Source organism: Lampetra fluviatilis, chromosome 51 (assembly GCF_964198595.1).
Source record: "Lampetra fluviatilis chromosome 51, kcLamFluv1.1, whole genome shotgun sequence".
In the NCBI taxonomy this organism is placed as follows: Eukaryota; Metazoa; Chordata; class Hyperoartia; order Petromyzontiformes; family Petromyzontidae; genus Lampetra; species Lampetra fluviatilis.
In genome coordinates, this window is record NC_136325.1 from 4,456,547 (window position 1) to 4,474,482 (window position 17,936).

Below are 17,936 nucleotides of genomic sequence, written 5' to 3' on the forward strand. Positions count from 1 at the left end.
ACGCAGCACTATCCGCGCTCAAAAATGCTGCTTATCTTCCCAGATTCCGATGAGGTAGCGCACATCACAAGTGATTTAGTTTTAAGCTCGTTGTTTGTTGAACTTATTTCGCACCGTACGTAGCCAACCGTTGCTAATCGTTGGTTGATATTGAACAGGACATTGCTGGAAGAGCACACGTGTCGTTGGAAAGTGATTCCCCTTGGGTTGCAGAACCCAGACGTCTGACTGTGCGCAAGCCTCTAGATGAAAGGTGAAGCCCCGCAATTGCGTAGTTGTGTCACTGCTGGTGGAATGAGAGGGGGGGGGGGTGCATCCAGTGATATTCAGTAAATCATTCATGGAAAGTAGCTTTTGAAAGAGGGATTTCTCCACACCCAGATAATACAGCGTGGTCAGAGCCTCATCTTCTTTGCTTCGAGCAGGGATGGTCTCAGCTTGTGGACCCCCCCCCGTGGAAACAAATTCGAAGCCGAGCAAATCACGACAGTCTGCGTCTGATAGCTCAGAGTGTGTGCGCGCGCAAGTCTGTTTGTAATGGTTATGCTGAAAATAATAGAGAGAGAGAGAGAAAATCCCGTGGTCTTTTTGGGGGCAATTTGAATGCATGTTTATTATTAGCCTACAAAGAGGCAATTACCTGCATCCCGCGGCACCGTTTTTGTTTGTTCCCTTCCTGGTGATAGGTGACGAACGAGCTGCTGCTTAATCCTATTTGCGAATTTTTTTTTAAATGGAGCGACTACACAATCGTGCGCCGTAAACACACACGAATTGATACACCGCTCGCTTTGTATGAGGTCGGGCAAAAAAACGCGAAAGCACAATCATCGTGGGTCATCGGCAATCAGCGCACAGAGCCCGTGTGTTAATGACTTACAACCACTTACAGGGGCGCTGTGTCTCGTGCGGGAAATGTGTCGCGAAGAGGATCTGCCGATGTTGTTGTCGGTGGTGGTGGTGGTGGTAGTGCGAGTAGCCGAGCCAAGACGGCTTTGCGGCGTGAGTCACCGTTCACGAGTCACGCCGCCGTGCGCGTGCGTGCGCGTGCGTGCGCGCGCGCGTGCATGGACGGCGACGCACGTGGAAGAGAGTCGTAAGTCAAAATGTAAAAGGGCGATGAAACGGCGCCGCCCCTGCCAAAGGAAGGACGCAGATCCCCCCCCCGTTTAGCCTCGACAGATTGTTGGGGAAAGTGCTGTTAGCGAATCGCACCTATGAAGGCCGGCACGGTACACGAGGGGGTTGGTGGACAACACTACGCCCGACCGCCTTTGTCTCCCCGTGGCGATGCTTTTTTGTTTTGTTACACCGCACCAGGTACTCATTTGAGGCTGAGTCGACCTAGGGGGAGAGGCCCCAGGACCGCTTGAAATAATCGTCACTGGTGTTGATCCGCGAGCTTAAATTAAACTCGGGTCGTCTGACTCATAGCGTGGCGCGCTAACCGCTCCGCCACCGCTCCACCACCGCCGCCTCGCAACGACACGAGGCTAGCGATGGACGACACCGCAGTCAAACCGATATTGGGGCACTTTGCATTGTCCCCCCCACCACCACCACCCCACCCATCGTTACGTTCCTGGAAAATTGCATTTGAAAAGATGGCACGGAGGCCTCGGTGGCCCCCGAGGGCTGTCTGTGATTTATATATCAGGCGGGGAGACATCACCACCCGCCACCCACCCACACACCGTTCGTCCGAGCTATACCATCGCCGATTGTTATCACAAAATTGAACCCCCCCCCCCCTCCGTCTCAACGACCACCCCTGTTAACGACTAATCGCTAAACGTCGGGGCTGCATAGAGCCCAATGTGTAGTGTATAATGTAGTGTATAGTCGTGTAGCGTTTTGTAGTGTAGTGTATAGCAGTGTAGTGTATAGTATAGTAGTGTAGTGTATAGTATTGTAGTGTATGGTAGTGTAGTGTATAGTGTAGTGTATTGTCGTGTATAGTGTAGTGTATGGTGTACAATAATGTAGTGTATATTAGTGTGTCATAGTGTAGTGTAGTGCATAGTGTAGTGTATAGTATTGTAGTGTATAGTGGTGTGGTGTATGGTATGGTAGTGTATAGTGTAGTGTATAGTCGTGTATAGTGTAGTGTATGGTGTACAATAATGTAGTGTATAGTAGTGTGTCATAGTGTAGTGTATAGTGTAGTGTATAGTATTGTAGTGTATAGTGGTGTGGTGTATGGTATGGTAGTGTATAGTGTAGTGTATAGTCGTGTATAGTGTAGTGTATGGTGTACAATACTGTAGTGTATAGTAGTGTGTCATAGTGTAGTGCATAGTGTAGTGTATAGTATTGTAGTGTATAGTGGTGTGGTGTATGGTATGGTAGTGCATAGTGTAGTGTATAGTCGTGTATAGTGTAGTGTATGGTGTACAATAATGTAGTGTATAGTAGTGTGTTATAGTGTAGTGTATAGTGTAGTGTATAGTATTGTAGTGTATAGTGGTGTGGTGTATGGTATGGTAGTGTATAGTGTAGTGTATAGTCGTGTATAGTGTAGTGTATGGTGTACAATAATGTAGTGTATAGTAGTGTGTTATAGTGTAGTGTATAGTGTAGTGTATAGTATTGTAGTGTATAGTGGTGTATGGTATGGTAGTGTAGTGTATAGTGTATAGTCGTGTATAGTGTAGTGTATGGTGTACAATAATGTAGTGTATAGTAGTGTGTCATAGTGTAGTGTATAGTGTAGTGTATAACGACTAATCGCTTATCGACAGGCCTCCATAGAGCCCAATGTGTTCGCTTACCGACCATTGCCCAGTTAACGACGGCCTGCCGTAGGTACTGTAAGTAAATATTCATGAATACATTGATTAACCATGTTTCTTTTTATAGTATGTGTTTATAACGTTGTTAGTATCTTAATGCATGAGTATCTTTTGATTTAAAGCTTTCGTGACTGCAGGGATTCATATTCATGGTTCTTTCGGTAAAGTCACATAGAAGGGAAATAATAAAATAATAAAAATATATTATTTCCCTTCTACGTGACTTTGCCGAAAGAACCAAGAATATGTATTAGTATCTATTGTTAAAATATGACAAAGGGTAACATTCAATGTTATCGGAAGGAATTAAGCCGTTAAAATATATTCCCTATATTCGCATAACGACCAGTTTCGTTGAACCAATCACCGGCGTTAATCGGAGGGGTTCTACTGTATTGCGCAATCTCTTGAAAACATAACTTTGATTTAATCACTTAATGTTGTTTTTGTTCATGCAAATTTCAGTCCAGCTTGAAAAAGCACAGAGGTGTTGGTCTTAATGATTTATAATTAGGGCCACATAAATGACCAATCTCTTAAGCTTAACAGTCTGGTAGTTGCTGGGTCAAATGATTTTGAATTTAACATTGGTGCTGCAAAGGCATTTCGTAAGTAAGAGGGCTGACTAATAATCTCTGTGAATATAAACACTACTACGAGGTGTTTGTCAATTTGCAATGTTAGTGTTTAATACAGATAGATTTCCATTCTGGCAGTGGTGGTCAAGAAGATCATGCTTATGATGATTATTTATAACTTAAAAAAAAATCCAACATAAAAAATATTTAAGACAGAATGGACCTGATTATATTTTAAATGTCTTCAGAACATATGATTCATGATAATTTACAACAACGAAAAAAATTCAACCTAAAAAAGATTAAATTAATAAATAAATGTACCTGATTATATACTTGAAATGTCTTTTAAAAAATGTATTTACGATAACTTACAACAACAACAATGCAACACATTAAATATGTAATAAAAAAAATTGACCGAATTGTTTACTTAAAATGTCTTTAAAAAATAACGGATTACCGTTGGTACGGGTTTTTTAATACACACAATGGACAGGAAGGACAAGATCAAAGGGCTCGCATAATGCGCATGCATAATGTACGTTGCCTCATTAACCCCCCCCCCCCTACTTTGCGCTAGAGCGCAGAAGTGTGGTCTACGCCTCTATATAAAAAACGGAACAGGTGGACTTCTCCACAAATCTGGCTGTTGCCTGATGAAGCAAGTTGTAATTACTGGCGAAACGTCGTACTCAGTTTGTAAATGCTGTGGCTTGGCTTTCCAACACACCGGTGTGCTGTACTAGTGACGAATTGGCACGTTCTGTTTACGTGACGACCCTCATGAGTTGGCTGTGTCGGGTTGTGGCGGGTTTTAACGACACATTTAGATATTTACGCGATCTAACCCAAAAACCTCTATTATGGAGAAGTTCAACATACATACATGCAATTACCATGCTTGGTCGTTCTTACTAACATTTCTAACTGATCTTGGTCTGCGTTTATTATGAATAAAATGTATAACATACAAGCACAAAAATAGCAACCTTGAAAATATGTAATTTGAGACAAAATGGACCGAATTATATAAATAGTTATACTTTAGATTTCTTTAAAAAAAATATGAGCACTCTGGTAAATCTTATTGGTTCTTTCGGTAAAGTCACGTAGAAGGGAAATAGTAAAATAAATAAAATAAAACATAATTAAATAATTCTCACGATGTTTCGGCCACAACGCAAGCACCCGTCCTCAGGTGAAGAAGAAGTTCTTCACCTGAGGACGGGTGCTTGCGTTGTGGCCGAAACGTCGTGAAAATTATTTTATTATGTTTAATTTGTATCATTTAATTATTTCCCTTCTACGTCACGAAAGCTTTAAATCACTCTGGTGAAGTTAAAGGTGCAGCCCTGAAATGACCGGTTCATGCCACTGCTAGCGGAAAGGGTCACTACAGGTGCTGTCGAGCCCCCCCCCCCACGCGCCCCCTAGCGGGCCATCTAACCTATGACCTCCAGTGCGCTCACCGTTAACATCACGGAAGTCCGCCCGGACGGTTATGAAACAACATTACAGATGCAAACACATTCGGTGCAGGTTTCAGGCTCTGAAAGCGAGGGCTGACCATGAATGATGAGATTCAAATTGTGAGAAAAGGAGAGATGGTAATTTAAATATTTGAAGTGTAATCGCTCATTGTATGCAAATCGCATGCTGCATTTTAATCAGCCTACTATAACTGCCCGGTGCTTGCTTATCTCCCCTACCTTATTCCCAAACTCCCTCTCCCAGCCTATTTCACTACATCTCTAAATCTTCCCCCGCTATCTCTGTGTTCCGTGCACACTCTTTCCACCCTTGTCTCAGTCGCTGCCTCTTTTTTTTTAATCCTTTATATTAAGTTCGCTTGCTTGCTTGCGTGCTTGCGTGCTTGCTTGCTTACGACCGTGCAAATCTTTCGGTCGTTTTTTAACCCACTTCCCGTGATCCAATCGAGCTGATATTTTCCACACAGACTCGTTGTGCGAGACAATTAATGTTCGTGAAAAAAAATTCCCAAAATTTTACATTGTTTAGGGAAAACAAATTAAATATTTAATTACCAATTGCTTAATACTGGCAGACAATCATCTGACCCATAGGTGGCAGCCATCTCAAGCCAGAGGACGAGAAGACTCTAGCCGCCACGCATATAAAGGATTTTTAGTGAAAAACTTTGTTTTTACGGGTTTACTTGTTTTAAACCCAATGCATACGACGATTTCTCTCTGCATGTTCGCATCCGTCTCTGTTCTTCTGCGTCTTCATGCGTCTGTCTCTCATCTCTCTCTCTCTCCCTCCGCATCTCAACCGCTCCCAACTCCCTTCCCCGACACACAAAGACAAAGATCCCCGTATAGCTCCAACAAACTGTAGGGGCAAGTGCTGTTAGCGAGCACCTATGAAGGCACGGTACACGAGGGGGTGGGTGGCCAACACCATGCCCGGCCGCCTTTGTCTCCCCAGTGGCGATATTTTACACACCGCACCAGGTACTCATTTGAGACTGAGTCGACCTAGAGAAAACCAAACGACCGGTTCAGATAATCGTCACTGGTGTTGGACCGTGAGCGGGAATCGAAAACGGGTCGCCGGGGTTCGTAGCGCGGCACAGCGCTAACCGCTGCGCCACCGCTCCACCAACACACGCGCGCACACACACACAGACGCGCGCACACACACACCGCAACGCCCGTACAGACGCACTCTCATTTGTATTAATGTTGCCGCTCGGCCCCCTCAATAGAACGCCGCCCCGCATCTCGCTCGTTCCCACGCGCGCCCGTCCCTGCGCCGACACCAGCACACACACACAACAAAAACAACGCTGAGGTCCCTCCTACTCCGCGCGCCTTCCCACGCAAGCAACAAAAACACTCGCGGGTCGCCGTTACCCAGCCACCGCGCTCACTGGATGGGACGTTTTGCGTGAGTGCGTGCGTGCGTGTTGTTGTTCTTGTCTCCCTGCGCATGTATCGTACATGCTTGCTGAATGTTCGATACAACACGTGTGCAGCTGTTAGACAAATACTGTACACTCCTGGATGTGAGACCCCCCCCCACACCACCTCCCGTTCCCGTCTCGTACCGTGCATGGTTGAAAGCCACGCTGCAGGTTAGTCCTGGGTTTGTGAAGGTGTCGCATAGGAGTAGAGTACAACCATTGGTGTATGCTGCGCTGCCCCCCATCATGGCCACCACACAGACCTGATGTGCGCGGCGTTTGCCCAAACAATATTTGTTTTCTTCCAGGCTCAACTTTGCTTAGCTTCCAAGTTATGAAGAGGTCAAGGGCATTCGTAATGATTTGGTGAAAATTGTTTTTCAGGGTGTGTTTAGTTTGTTGTCCTTTCCCCACATCTCCAATTAGCGCGGTGTGTCTACGTACGTACGTTATTACATGAACTCTATTTAAAACAATACGTCGTTGCATTTTGTACAGACGTAACGTTTATTTGCCTGTCATTACACAGTCAGTGGGCATTATATATTAGCACGATGATCACTGTCAATATTTATTGATAGCAAAACTCGAAGTGATTTCTATATGTAAAAAAAACTGCATAGAAGGACACTCATCCATTCTTCCTAACCCCTAGCTAATGGTGTACATTATAATTACCTATAGTATGGTCAAGTATACCCATAGCAAAACCAACCGTTGGTTTCAATAAGGAGTTGTAGGGACCCTTAGCAAGGAGTTAATAGTGGCCCTTAACCAAATCATCCGGTGTGCGCCTGATTTCATCCGATCTCAGCAAGCTTTGAGCCTTCTTATCAGAATACACGGATGGCAATTTCGCCCTAAAGACAGTTGTAATAGGCGTTGTTGCCGACAGAGGGCAGCACCAGACCTTGCGCTGACCCTGTATGTACGTTGAACTTCTTTTGCACCGTACGTAGCCAACCGTGCTAATCGGAGGTGCGGGGGAATGACAACAATCTAAACCCAAAAAGCAATTCTCAAGAAATGAGTCTTCAACCCTGCGTGGTGAAGCATGGACAATTAATCCCCTGCGACACACACGGCATCGGGAGGTCGACAACGCGCGACATCTTCGGACTGTCCGCGCGAAGCAGACGCTTCGGGGGGATGTGAATCAGGCAGAAGACAGTCGCCGAAGCCAACCTCACAAAAAGTCGTCCTCCCTAAAGAGTGTCACTCATCGCGACGCGCGTGCAACGCGCTGCACGTGTGTGTGTGTGCGCGCGCGTGCAACGCGCTGCACGTGTTTGTGTGTGCGCGCGCGTGCAACGCGCTGCACGTGTGTGTGTGTGCGCGCGCGTGCAACGCGCTGCACGTGTGTGTGTGCGCGCGCGCGTGCAACGCGCTGCACGTGTGTGTGTGTGCGCGCGCGTGCAACGCGCTGCACGTGTGTGTGTGTGCGCGCGCGTGCAACGCGCTGCACGTGTGTGTGTGTGCGCGCGCGTGCAACGCGCTGCACGTGTGTGTGTGTGTGCGCGCGCGTGCACGCATGCGCCACGGTGCTTTGGGAATGCCGTTACGAAGAAACGCTTTTGATTGGAAAAAAAAGGTTAATGCGTAGCTCTGCAATGCCTTTCTCACCACTCCACTGCCAGCAGAAGGGTTACAGAGCCACTCTTAGAGGAGATTTTGGGCCGAACTCTCCCACGCTGGCCACATAACCTCACCACACGCAACCCCACCGATCTACTAACTGTGTTGTGCCCGTCGCAACTGCCGGGTGGACAGAGGCAGGCGAGATATATTTCAGAAACTTGCCCCCTTTTGTTTCAACCGCCACAATCGGGAGATCGAATCAATCCAGCGACCACCGAATTGCAAGTTCAGCGTGCTAACCGTCACACCGCTGAGTCACACATCCCACTCTTTGTCAAATTAAACGGATAATGTTGACTACGCACCCCGGGTGTCACAGACGCAGCACGCTCCGTGAGAACACCCCCTCCACCCTCCCCCACCGATGCCGAGCTGCCTGTACGCTCTGGCATGCAGCCACGGGCGCACAAGGGATGCGCCCATCAGGTAAGTGTTCTTCGCAAGCGATTGAAACAAAAAGAACCCACGCGTTTCTCGACAATGAATAAGCCAGGCGCCATCTCCGCACGTCGGAAAGAGTTCGTATCAACAAACACCCGTGTCACTCTCTTGTCTCCAAGGCCGCCCACCCCACAGCACACACCCAATATCCTCAACCCCCACCACCACCATTCTTTAGTAATGCGAGGCCACACTTCCTTAGCTCCGCTTTAGAATTTAAGTCACCACGGCATCCTCCCGCAGCACACCGCCTCCCACCAGCCCGCCTCCCACCATCACAGCCCTCTCTCCAACGCTCACGCTGTGTCAAAGCCTGCAAACAGCGGGGCTGGGGAGCTAGCAGCTAACGCCATCCTTAATATCAATTGACTCCCATTAGATGCGCCCTCCACCCTCCTCCATTTCCCGTACGTTGCATTACCGTAGGAGGTTCTAACACCTCAACAAAACAATAAAAAAAAACCGGTGCGGAATAACAAGCAAAACAATGTCCATATCCTTGGTTCTTTCGGTAAAGTAACGTAGATAGAAAAAATACATTAAAATTTTAAATAAAAGCAAAAAACCACGACGTTTCGATCGCAACACAAGCTATCGAAACGTCGTGTTTTTTTGCTTTTTTTATTGATATTTTTTTAATATATATATTTTTTCTATCTACGTGACTTTACCGAAAGAACCAAGAGTATGAATTCCTGCAGTCACGAAAGTTTTCAGTAAACAAAAAAATGTCCCACAGCGGAATTTGTCCCCACGGCTACGTCGAGAGAGAGAGAGAACGACGCTTATGGACGGCCGTGCGAGCCGGCTGCTTGTTGTTGTTGGTGCGTTTAGTTTGTTGTTCTGCGCCCCCCACCCGCACCTCCGAAGAGCACGGTTGGCTATACGCACGGTGCGAAAGAAGTTCAACGTTCATACATGCCGAGTGGCGCGTAACGGGACTTGACTTCGCGTGGCTTGTGGGACGTTGCATGAAGCCATAAAATATCACAGTAAAGAAAAAAACACAACAACAACATGCACACGCCGATGTATAAATATTGTGCCACGTGACACATAATTACTTGCATTCTCTCTTCTGTAGTAATCGCTCTTTAACCCTCATAAATCATATTATTCCCCCCCTCTCCGTCCCATACACACTTCATTTGACGTTAAGCCTACATACAAGTGGACAACGTAGTGCATTAGTGCAAGTGAAAAAAAATCACAAGTCCATTTCTCCCCCCCCCCGCTCATCACCGGTTAGTGACTTGTTAATTCCGTAATTATTTCTCAATGCAAACCTACGCATGCATACGTCCGCACTACAACGCAAATGACTCTGTTCATACAAAAATAATTATTTTAAAAGTCATCTCGCCGTGGTGAGCTATTTGTTTCCGTCAGCCTTTGGCCAAAATGCAGCCAAGCAATATTGGTCATGCATGAAATACTGCATTATACATGTGCTGTGAACATATGTAACGTCCTGGGACAAGCTCATATTCCTGTTATACGATCTTCTGCAAAGTGTAATCCATGCATGGCAATAGGCACTATGCAATAGGAGGACCAAGCATCCGTCTAACAACGAAATAAAAACCTGCCTGGCATAATCCTTCACACGAGATGTCAAGATTCTATTTCTGTTTTACATACATGATTATGTATGCATGCATGCATGTATCGCTAGGTGGGAGAGGAAAGAAAATAATAACGTCAAAGCCGACCGTACATAAATTGCAGGAGCCTTTTACACAGACTCTATCTTCACACTGTGGAATTTATGTGTCACGTACAATAATGTACAAAAACAATTGGCAAGCTCTTATTTATTTATCCAAACACTTATTTAGTTATTTAGCTTTGCTTCTATTGCTGCTGCTGCTGCTACTGCCGATGAGAGCGGCTCTGGAATTCCGCACGGTGACATTTTATGGACGGGACGATGATTTATCGCCATTGACGGGGGATTAGAACGACAATGATGTTGATGATGATGATGCCGACGATGACAATGCAACTCATAGCAAAGATTTAAAAGCGTGGGATAAACTGTGATGGGCAACGCTGCCTTGTTGTACAAAAAAATACTATTACAAAATAAAAAACACCACGACGATGATAATGATGATCACCATTATTACCACCATGAGCAACAGCAGCAGCACCTACAAAGAACAACAGCAGCTTTGCTCCCGGATGCACGTGAATAGGAATGGCAATTCGTTCGGGCATAATCAATCACGCCGGCGATAAAGACTCCGTGCGTGAACACGCGACTGGGCGAGGAGCAATGATGAATTCAGTGGAAGGTGGCTGTTTGACCTCGCTGAACGCATGGGTGCATCTGTCCCAGCTAAGCTGTAGCTGACCCATATGGCTATTCAGCACCGTATCTGTCCAGGTCATTTTTTTTGCATGGTGCGGACTGTGGTGGTGCTGAAGGGAGGCATGTGGTAGTGAATTCACCTGTAGATCATCACAGCACAGGGTTCAGGTGCGTGTATGGAGCTGTAGTGTAGTGATTATCACACTTGTTACATGGGGTTCGATACCTGGCCACAGCTAACATCAGTCGTGATTATATGATCTGTTATTGGAATCTCATACCTGGGTTGGCGAATGCTTAAATGACTATCTGGCGCAGTGCGTTAAACATCAACACGAGAGAAACAAAGGCACCCAGGTGTGCGGTTTTGTCCACACCACCCTATCATGCATGCACCGTGCAAGCTTTCATAGTCACTCACTAAACAACCCTCAGCCGTCTGTTTTAGGCTTACTATTGGGCATCTCTGTCGTTTTGTGAGTGCCCTTTTCAAGGTCAGTCTATATTCATGGCCAGAGCAACCACCACACACTGGCCCCGCGCACATTAGGAGAATGCACAAAAATGAAAGGCATCGAACAAGAGTTCCCCGCGTGATTCCCGTAAATTTCCAAAGAAAAAAAAATCGACTCCGTTTTGTGTCGAGGGTCCTGCAGTGCTACGCTTTTGTGAAAATGACAAGCGTAGGAATGCCCCCCCCCTCCTTTGTACGATATGATGACAAAAACCCACGCTGGTCGTTTTAATGAGCGGTCCTGCTATGCGGTCAAAGCATTGAGAAAGTGGCTGGACCAAAAAATGACTCACTCCCCCAGAGGAAAAAAAAACCGTGACTCTCAAAGGATTTGAAATCTATACAAATTTTTTTTTAAGAAATGTGAATCTTCATATACGTTTGGGTTGGTCCAACCCTAACGCCAACCCCTACAAAAGCCATGATATTAACACTCGCGTCACCCCTTTCACTTAATTGCTACTCCCTAACACTCTCCTTAATAGAACCTACCTCTGACATTAATTGTAGCCCATATCCATAACTCTAACCATCGTAACTTCAGCAATGATCACCATCAAACCCCTACCAGTATAGCACTATTCTTCACACTAACCCTATCCTTAACCTCTATCTCTAAAACTACCTGACAATATTAATCTGAACCATAATCCCCTTCCTATAACCTTAATACTACGCGATCCTTAACACTAACCCTACCAATAACACCCATCCCCACTCGAATATTTTACGCTATCCTTAACGCTAACCCCGTCAATACCATTGTCATTAGCCACGAACACTTCCTCTAATGATTACCGACCAACAGACACTGCTAGCCTTATCTTTAACACGCATCATAGCCCGTCGTGTGGTGGAATCCACTGATTGATTAGTTTTTTTTTTTAAGGATAGCGGTTCCGTTACGTGACATGACATCGCTCCCAAGCGCATTCGAGACTCGAGCGCTTGCACAAAATCAAAGCCAGCCCTCGGCTCCCAACGCACGGCTCCATCTCGTAGCTGCTGCTCTACTCTTGTGCATGCGCATAGCTTACGTGCATGGGGGAGCGGTGGCGCAGTGGTTTGCGCCCTGCGCTACAAACCGATCGACCCTAGCGCTGGCCAAATGACAACCCTCGTGCATTGCGCAGGCCTTGATAGGTGCTCGCCAATAGCGTGTTGGCCAAACAGTCTGTGAAATGCTACAAGGAGTGGGGGTGAATCTTTGTCTTTGCGTGACAACTTGAGTTCAATTACCGGCCACGGCTGATATCAGTAGCGAGTGATATCTGACGAGGTCGTGGGCCAGCTCCTAGATCAACTCAGCCTTAAATGAATACCGAGGGCGGTGTTGCAAACATCGGTTTTGGGGAGACAAAGGCTGCCGGGCGTGATTCTGACCACACCACCGCCCCCCAGTGCACCTTGCGTGCCTAAATAGGTGCTCGCTAACAGTGAGTTAAAGGCTATGCGGGGGCATGATTCACATACTGCGCAATGATCCCAGCCACCTGGATTCGATTCTAAGATGCTTGGACATCGTCGGTGACGAGTGCTAATTTGATCTTGTATCCTGTAATACGACTTCGCGACAAAAGGGGAGGCGAATGTGGTTTGCATGGCATGAGCGCTTCTTTGCACCACCACGAGTCTGTGATCTTGTGCTGTGCCAGCCTTTAATAGGTGCTCGCTAACCACCAGCCCCCAAACAAGCCCACAGTACGACTGAACAGGGGGAGATGTTCGTCTCTGTCTCGCGCTGCTGTGTGATGAGTACTCTACTGATGTTCTGTTGTTATTCCCACTCCCCCGAAGGAAATGCAGCCGCGGAGAGATGGAGCTGAGACAATTGTCCTCTCGTGCGATCGTTTGCGTCACACGCAACAAAAGTCAAATCAATAACGGCAATAACGGCGGTGGCGACGGGCTTTGAGAGGCCTCTATCCAGCGGTGAATTGATCATGGCACCAGCTGCTGTTGCTGATGTTCTTGGTGGTGGTGGTGGTGATGCGTGGCTTGGCTGTATAGCCGAGGCACGGTGGGAAATCCGCGCACTTATATTCACAATAAGCGACGAGTCGAGATGAATATTAGGAGATGAGCTCGTGAGAACGCGACAACGTAACGGCTCCCCTCGCCCTCCATCCGCTACAACGCTTGTTAGCGAGTGCCCACTGAGGTCGTCTCGACCGGAGCATGAAGATGATGGCGTGGGTCATGCATAACCAACTCACGCCCAGCCGTGTTTGTCTCCCCGCTGTCGATGGCGACTTTACCACTGACTGCCGTGGTCATTTGAGTCCCGACTTGACCGAGGCGGTGCTTAAGCGAGGTTCAGATTGCAATCGGCCCATGGTGTTGATGATGAAAGTACTGCTGTTAATTACATTGACATTATTAGTGCTGCCACTGATGTTGTTGCTAATTGTGATACTATTAGTGCTGCTAATGCTGCTGATAGTGCTGCTGTTGCTGTGCTGATAACATTAACGCTGGCGCTGCTGCTGCTGCTGATAGTGTTGCTGCATTGGCTACTGCTGATGATGACAATATTAATCCTGTTATCGTTGATGTTGCCGATGATTATGATCACGATGGAATTAAAACGTCGCGGTCAGTCCAATGCCATTGTCGCAGGCATCGCTATAGCAACTTAAGCGAAACTCGAGTTTCCGAATAACAGTGCTGACACGACACACAAACCTACATGGACAGACACAAGCGGATACACACACACACAGGCGCACACACAGACGCGACTACGACTACACCGCATGTCCAGATACAAACACGAGCACAGGTAAACGGCGAGTGTTTCAATACTGTTGCACGAGCTGGTGCGCTGAGATGCAATCGTACACACCTCGTTTGTTAAGTGCTGGAAGCTCCCAGCAGCATTGCCGAACGTTGCTCCTTTTTTGTTTGGTGCGGGACGAGGGCTGCGCGAATTTTTTTTCCCGTCCTTTGAATTAAAAACAAAAATCTCAGAGCGACGAAGACGACGACGACGACGAAGTCCGTTCTTCGTCACGGATGATGAAAAAAAACAACAACCCAAAGACGGAGGGTATTGTTCTTCGGAAGAGGCCCTGGAGAAGTGCCGAGCTTGAATCGCGGATAAGTGTCGTGCGGAGAGCAAGCCCGGCACCGCCGTGCGCGCAGGAGGACTGCTCTACACAAGCAGCGCGCGATTGTCCGCTAACGGTATTCCATGTAAGGGATAGCCAGCCCCGCCAACCAAGATTCGTTTTCTAACACTTGCGGAAAGAGAGCGTGGAGAACAAAAAAATTAAGCTTAAAGCGCAAATTTAAGTAGGAATTGATGCTTAAAAAAAATCAAGTTCAGGATTTTTTGTTGTAAATATGTTATTCCTTTACACTTATATTACAATACGTAATGAATACAGACCGCAAACATACGTACCGTCTATCGGTACACACGTAAAAAAAAATCACAGTGAGAACAGAGTCTACAACACTCGCATCGCTATGCAGATTCGCGGACCTAGGACATCGCAAATTCTATTACAACAAACGCGGGAGAGAGAGTTTAAATGAGCGTCCATTGTGAGCGTTGCCCAAGCGCACTACGAGAGAAAGGCGTTACTGTCGGCCGAGTCGCGATGCCTGGCCCACTCAGCTTAGTTTGTGAATCGAGTATGAACGTGAGCTGAATACGTATTATGGTAACTGTTGGCTCTCTCTCTCTCTCTCCCTCTCTCCGTTCTCTCCCCTCTCTCTCTCCCCGTTGCCTCCAACCCTCCCCACAACCAAACACCCACCCACCCACCAACCCTTTCTTTCTCCCTGCCTTGCCTCTTCCTTATCCGAAGGGATGTCGCGACACGAGATGGGGAAACCCGACTCGAGAATGTCTGAAGTGTAATGAACAACAATTACGTGCTGTTCTATAATACACCGTTCACCGATCATCGTCGTCATCAGCAGCGGCGGCAACATTAAAGTCAATTGTCTTTGTGAAGCGACTGACATGGACGAAGATCACAAATTAGATTGGCCACCCTATACCTCAACTGCCACCTCGCCACACGTTAAGCGGGCCCCCTTTTAATTTGGCAATTATTTCAGTGGCTTGTAATGCGGGCGCGCACGACGTGTGTGCTCTTCTTAGCGCTGCCACTCGTCTCCATGCGATGGCGTACGGGGCGCGTGGTAGAGATACGCACGGAGGATGGGGGAGAAGAATGTGGGATTCTAGAGCTGCTGTGAGATCCCCACACGAGCCTGAGAGTACGGACTCTATCATTACCATAGTCCACGCTGAATCCGCTGCTAGATGAAGGCTTCCCCAAGCCGCCGCCATCGCTCAACACAAATGCATTAATCCACGTTCGTGCCTGCGCACTCGAGCTGATCTCATCGCTCCGTCTCCCGTCAGAGGGAAGTCCCTTTCTGTCGCCTGTTCCCGTTACGCATTTTGTCTGCGCTTTGTTAGCTACCATGGGGAGGGTCAAAACATCGAAGGTATGGCGACGCGTCTATCCAGCAGTGGATTGATCGTGGCTGCTGTTGACGATGAAGAGTCCATTATAGCATCTTACCTTTGCAAGAATATTTGTTTGTTTTGTATTCCCCAATCCAGAAAGAACCTTACATATCTGAACGTTCCCAAACCTCATTTCCTCCACCCACTTCAAATGTTGACCTATTTGCTGTACCGCACGTTAGGCTGTCCGTTTGAAAAAAAACAACAACAACTAACCACATTTCGTTTGCAAGCTATCCGTCGGCCGTGAGCAGGCGTTAATTGCACGCGCTCTGCGTCGAGTTAGATGCGCTCTGCACTTACCGGTGCTCGGTGGTATAGGGGGGTGAGCGGATGGCTCCGTCGTCAAAGTTGCCACGGGCTTCGAGAGACACCAAAGCGTTGCGATCGTCTCAGTACATCCCGTCAAGTGCTGCGCGCTCCCGTCAGTAAAGACTTCCGAAGATTACAAAAAAAATAACTTTACGTTAATGGCTTGGTTTATATACGTATATATTATGCATCGAAGGGGTAAAAAAAAGTCACCTATTTTTGAGGTCGATAATTAAGTAGAGCCTAAATATTGAACGGCAATTATTTATGTAAATATCTACGATTGCGAATGTTTTTGGAATAAGCACGAGCAAACAACTAATGGCATGACATTGTGCTGCATTGCATAAGCCATGCGAGTAAGATAATTGAAAATAATCCTACTTATGCCCGCTCCGAATATTCCACGCACCCAGGACTATATATGAAGAAGAAAAAAAAATATTCGTCCTGCGCTTCAGACTGCGAGCGCTTTCGAACCCAACATCGCTCGCTAATCGCACGACCACCACATCGCAACAACAACAAAAATCGAATTCGAAGTACGCCCTATAAGCCACTCATGATGACGGTAATCATACTGCTGTCGAATAACTGCACACATTTATCGCATCATTCAACTGCTGATGCTACTGTGTCCTTTATTCTCGCTGCTGCTGTTGCAGGTTGTTTGCTGTTGTATGTAGATTGCCCCTATTTTCGGTTGTGTGGAATACAATCTCTCTCCCCCCCCACTCCCCACCTTTCTTCTCTGTAGCAACTGCACCGGAGCTGCGTTGCGTTGTGAGTGAGCCGCTGTGTGTGTGTGTGCTGCTTGTGGGCTGCACGGATCTCGCCTCGGATGAACGTCCCTGCGTCACACCGCACCGCAAAAAACCCCAACAAGCTCACGGAATAAAACCATCATCATACCATCAAACTATCTACAGGAACAATACGGAGGGGGACCCCCCCCCCCCTATGTATCTCAAGGACATTAAATACGAAGTTAAAATCGCATGCAGCTTGCGGCAGAAGATCAATATTTGCATAGATTGATTTAGGAAGAATTATATAAACGTGTACATACAAATATATTTCACATCCCTTGGGTTGTTGTTGTTGTTGCTGCGTTGTATTGCATTTATGATGTATGCGCACCTAATTATAACCTGCGTAATAAGTCTCACTTTCGGCTCAACCGACGCATGCGTATTTTTTTATTATTAATCAGAGCATCAAAAAAAAAGAGAGTCAAAGGGGTCCATTGAGCGATGGTTGCACGAGTGGGGGGATGTGGTTGGAGTGGGTTGAGCCTGATCCTGGACGTTCAGGTACATCCACAGCATCCACAGCGTGCACGGATGCCGTGTGCCCATTGGCAATACTACGGCATCACGAGAGGCACGCTGCCTCGTCACGTTCACATCTGACGCGGCTCCGTGTGCGCGTTAAACAAACAAACTGGTTGTTTGTGTGTGTGTGTATCTGGCGGCCGGGCGTGGTGTTGGCTCGCTAACAGCACTTGCCCCAACAATATGTTAAAGGCTGTACGGGGGATCTTTGTATTTGTCTGGCTACGAGCACTGCGCAATAACGCAACGACTGAACGTTGTTGTTGCTGCTGCTTTACTTCCCCTCGCTCCATTAGAAAAAAACAAAAACCTGAACTACAATGTTCCAACAATAACGCCAGCAGAAAATAGGCTGGCGTTTGAGATCGTTCAACCATTAGAGGGGCTCTTTCGGCTAGGGCGATGTGGCATGGTCAAAAACGGCCCAAGCAACACTATCGAATATCTGGCTAAAACGAAACAACTGAGAAAGGACCACGCATTGCAATTGTGGAGGACGGGCAAAGAGGTTGAGGGAGGATGAGCATACGAGATCATACGAGATCATACGAGACTATCCATACGAGAACATCCATACGAGATCATCCAACGCTAG

At 47.0% G+C, this 17,936-nt stretch overlaps 1 protein-coding gene across 1 annotated transcript in view; it reads right to left on the bottom strand.

Moving 5' to 3' along the window:
- Positions 1–16,084, bottom strand: part of LOC144948878 (SLIT and NTRK-like protein 2) — a 32,093-nt gene extending 16,009 nt beyond the window's left edge. The window contains exons 1-2 of the mRNA XM_078878585.1: positions 15,999–16,084; positions 14,052–14,150 (exon numbers count right to left, since the gene is read on the bottom strand). The gene's annotated coding sequence lies outside the window, so the exon portion shown is untranslated. The remainder of the gene's footprint in view (positions 1–14,051; positions 14,151–15,998) is intronic.
- Between the last annotated feature and the right edge of the window lie 1,852 nt (positions 16,085–17,936).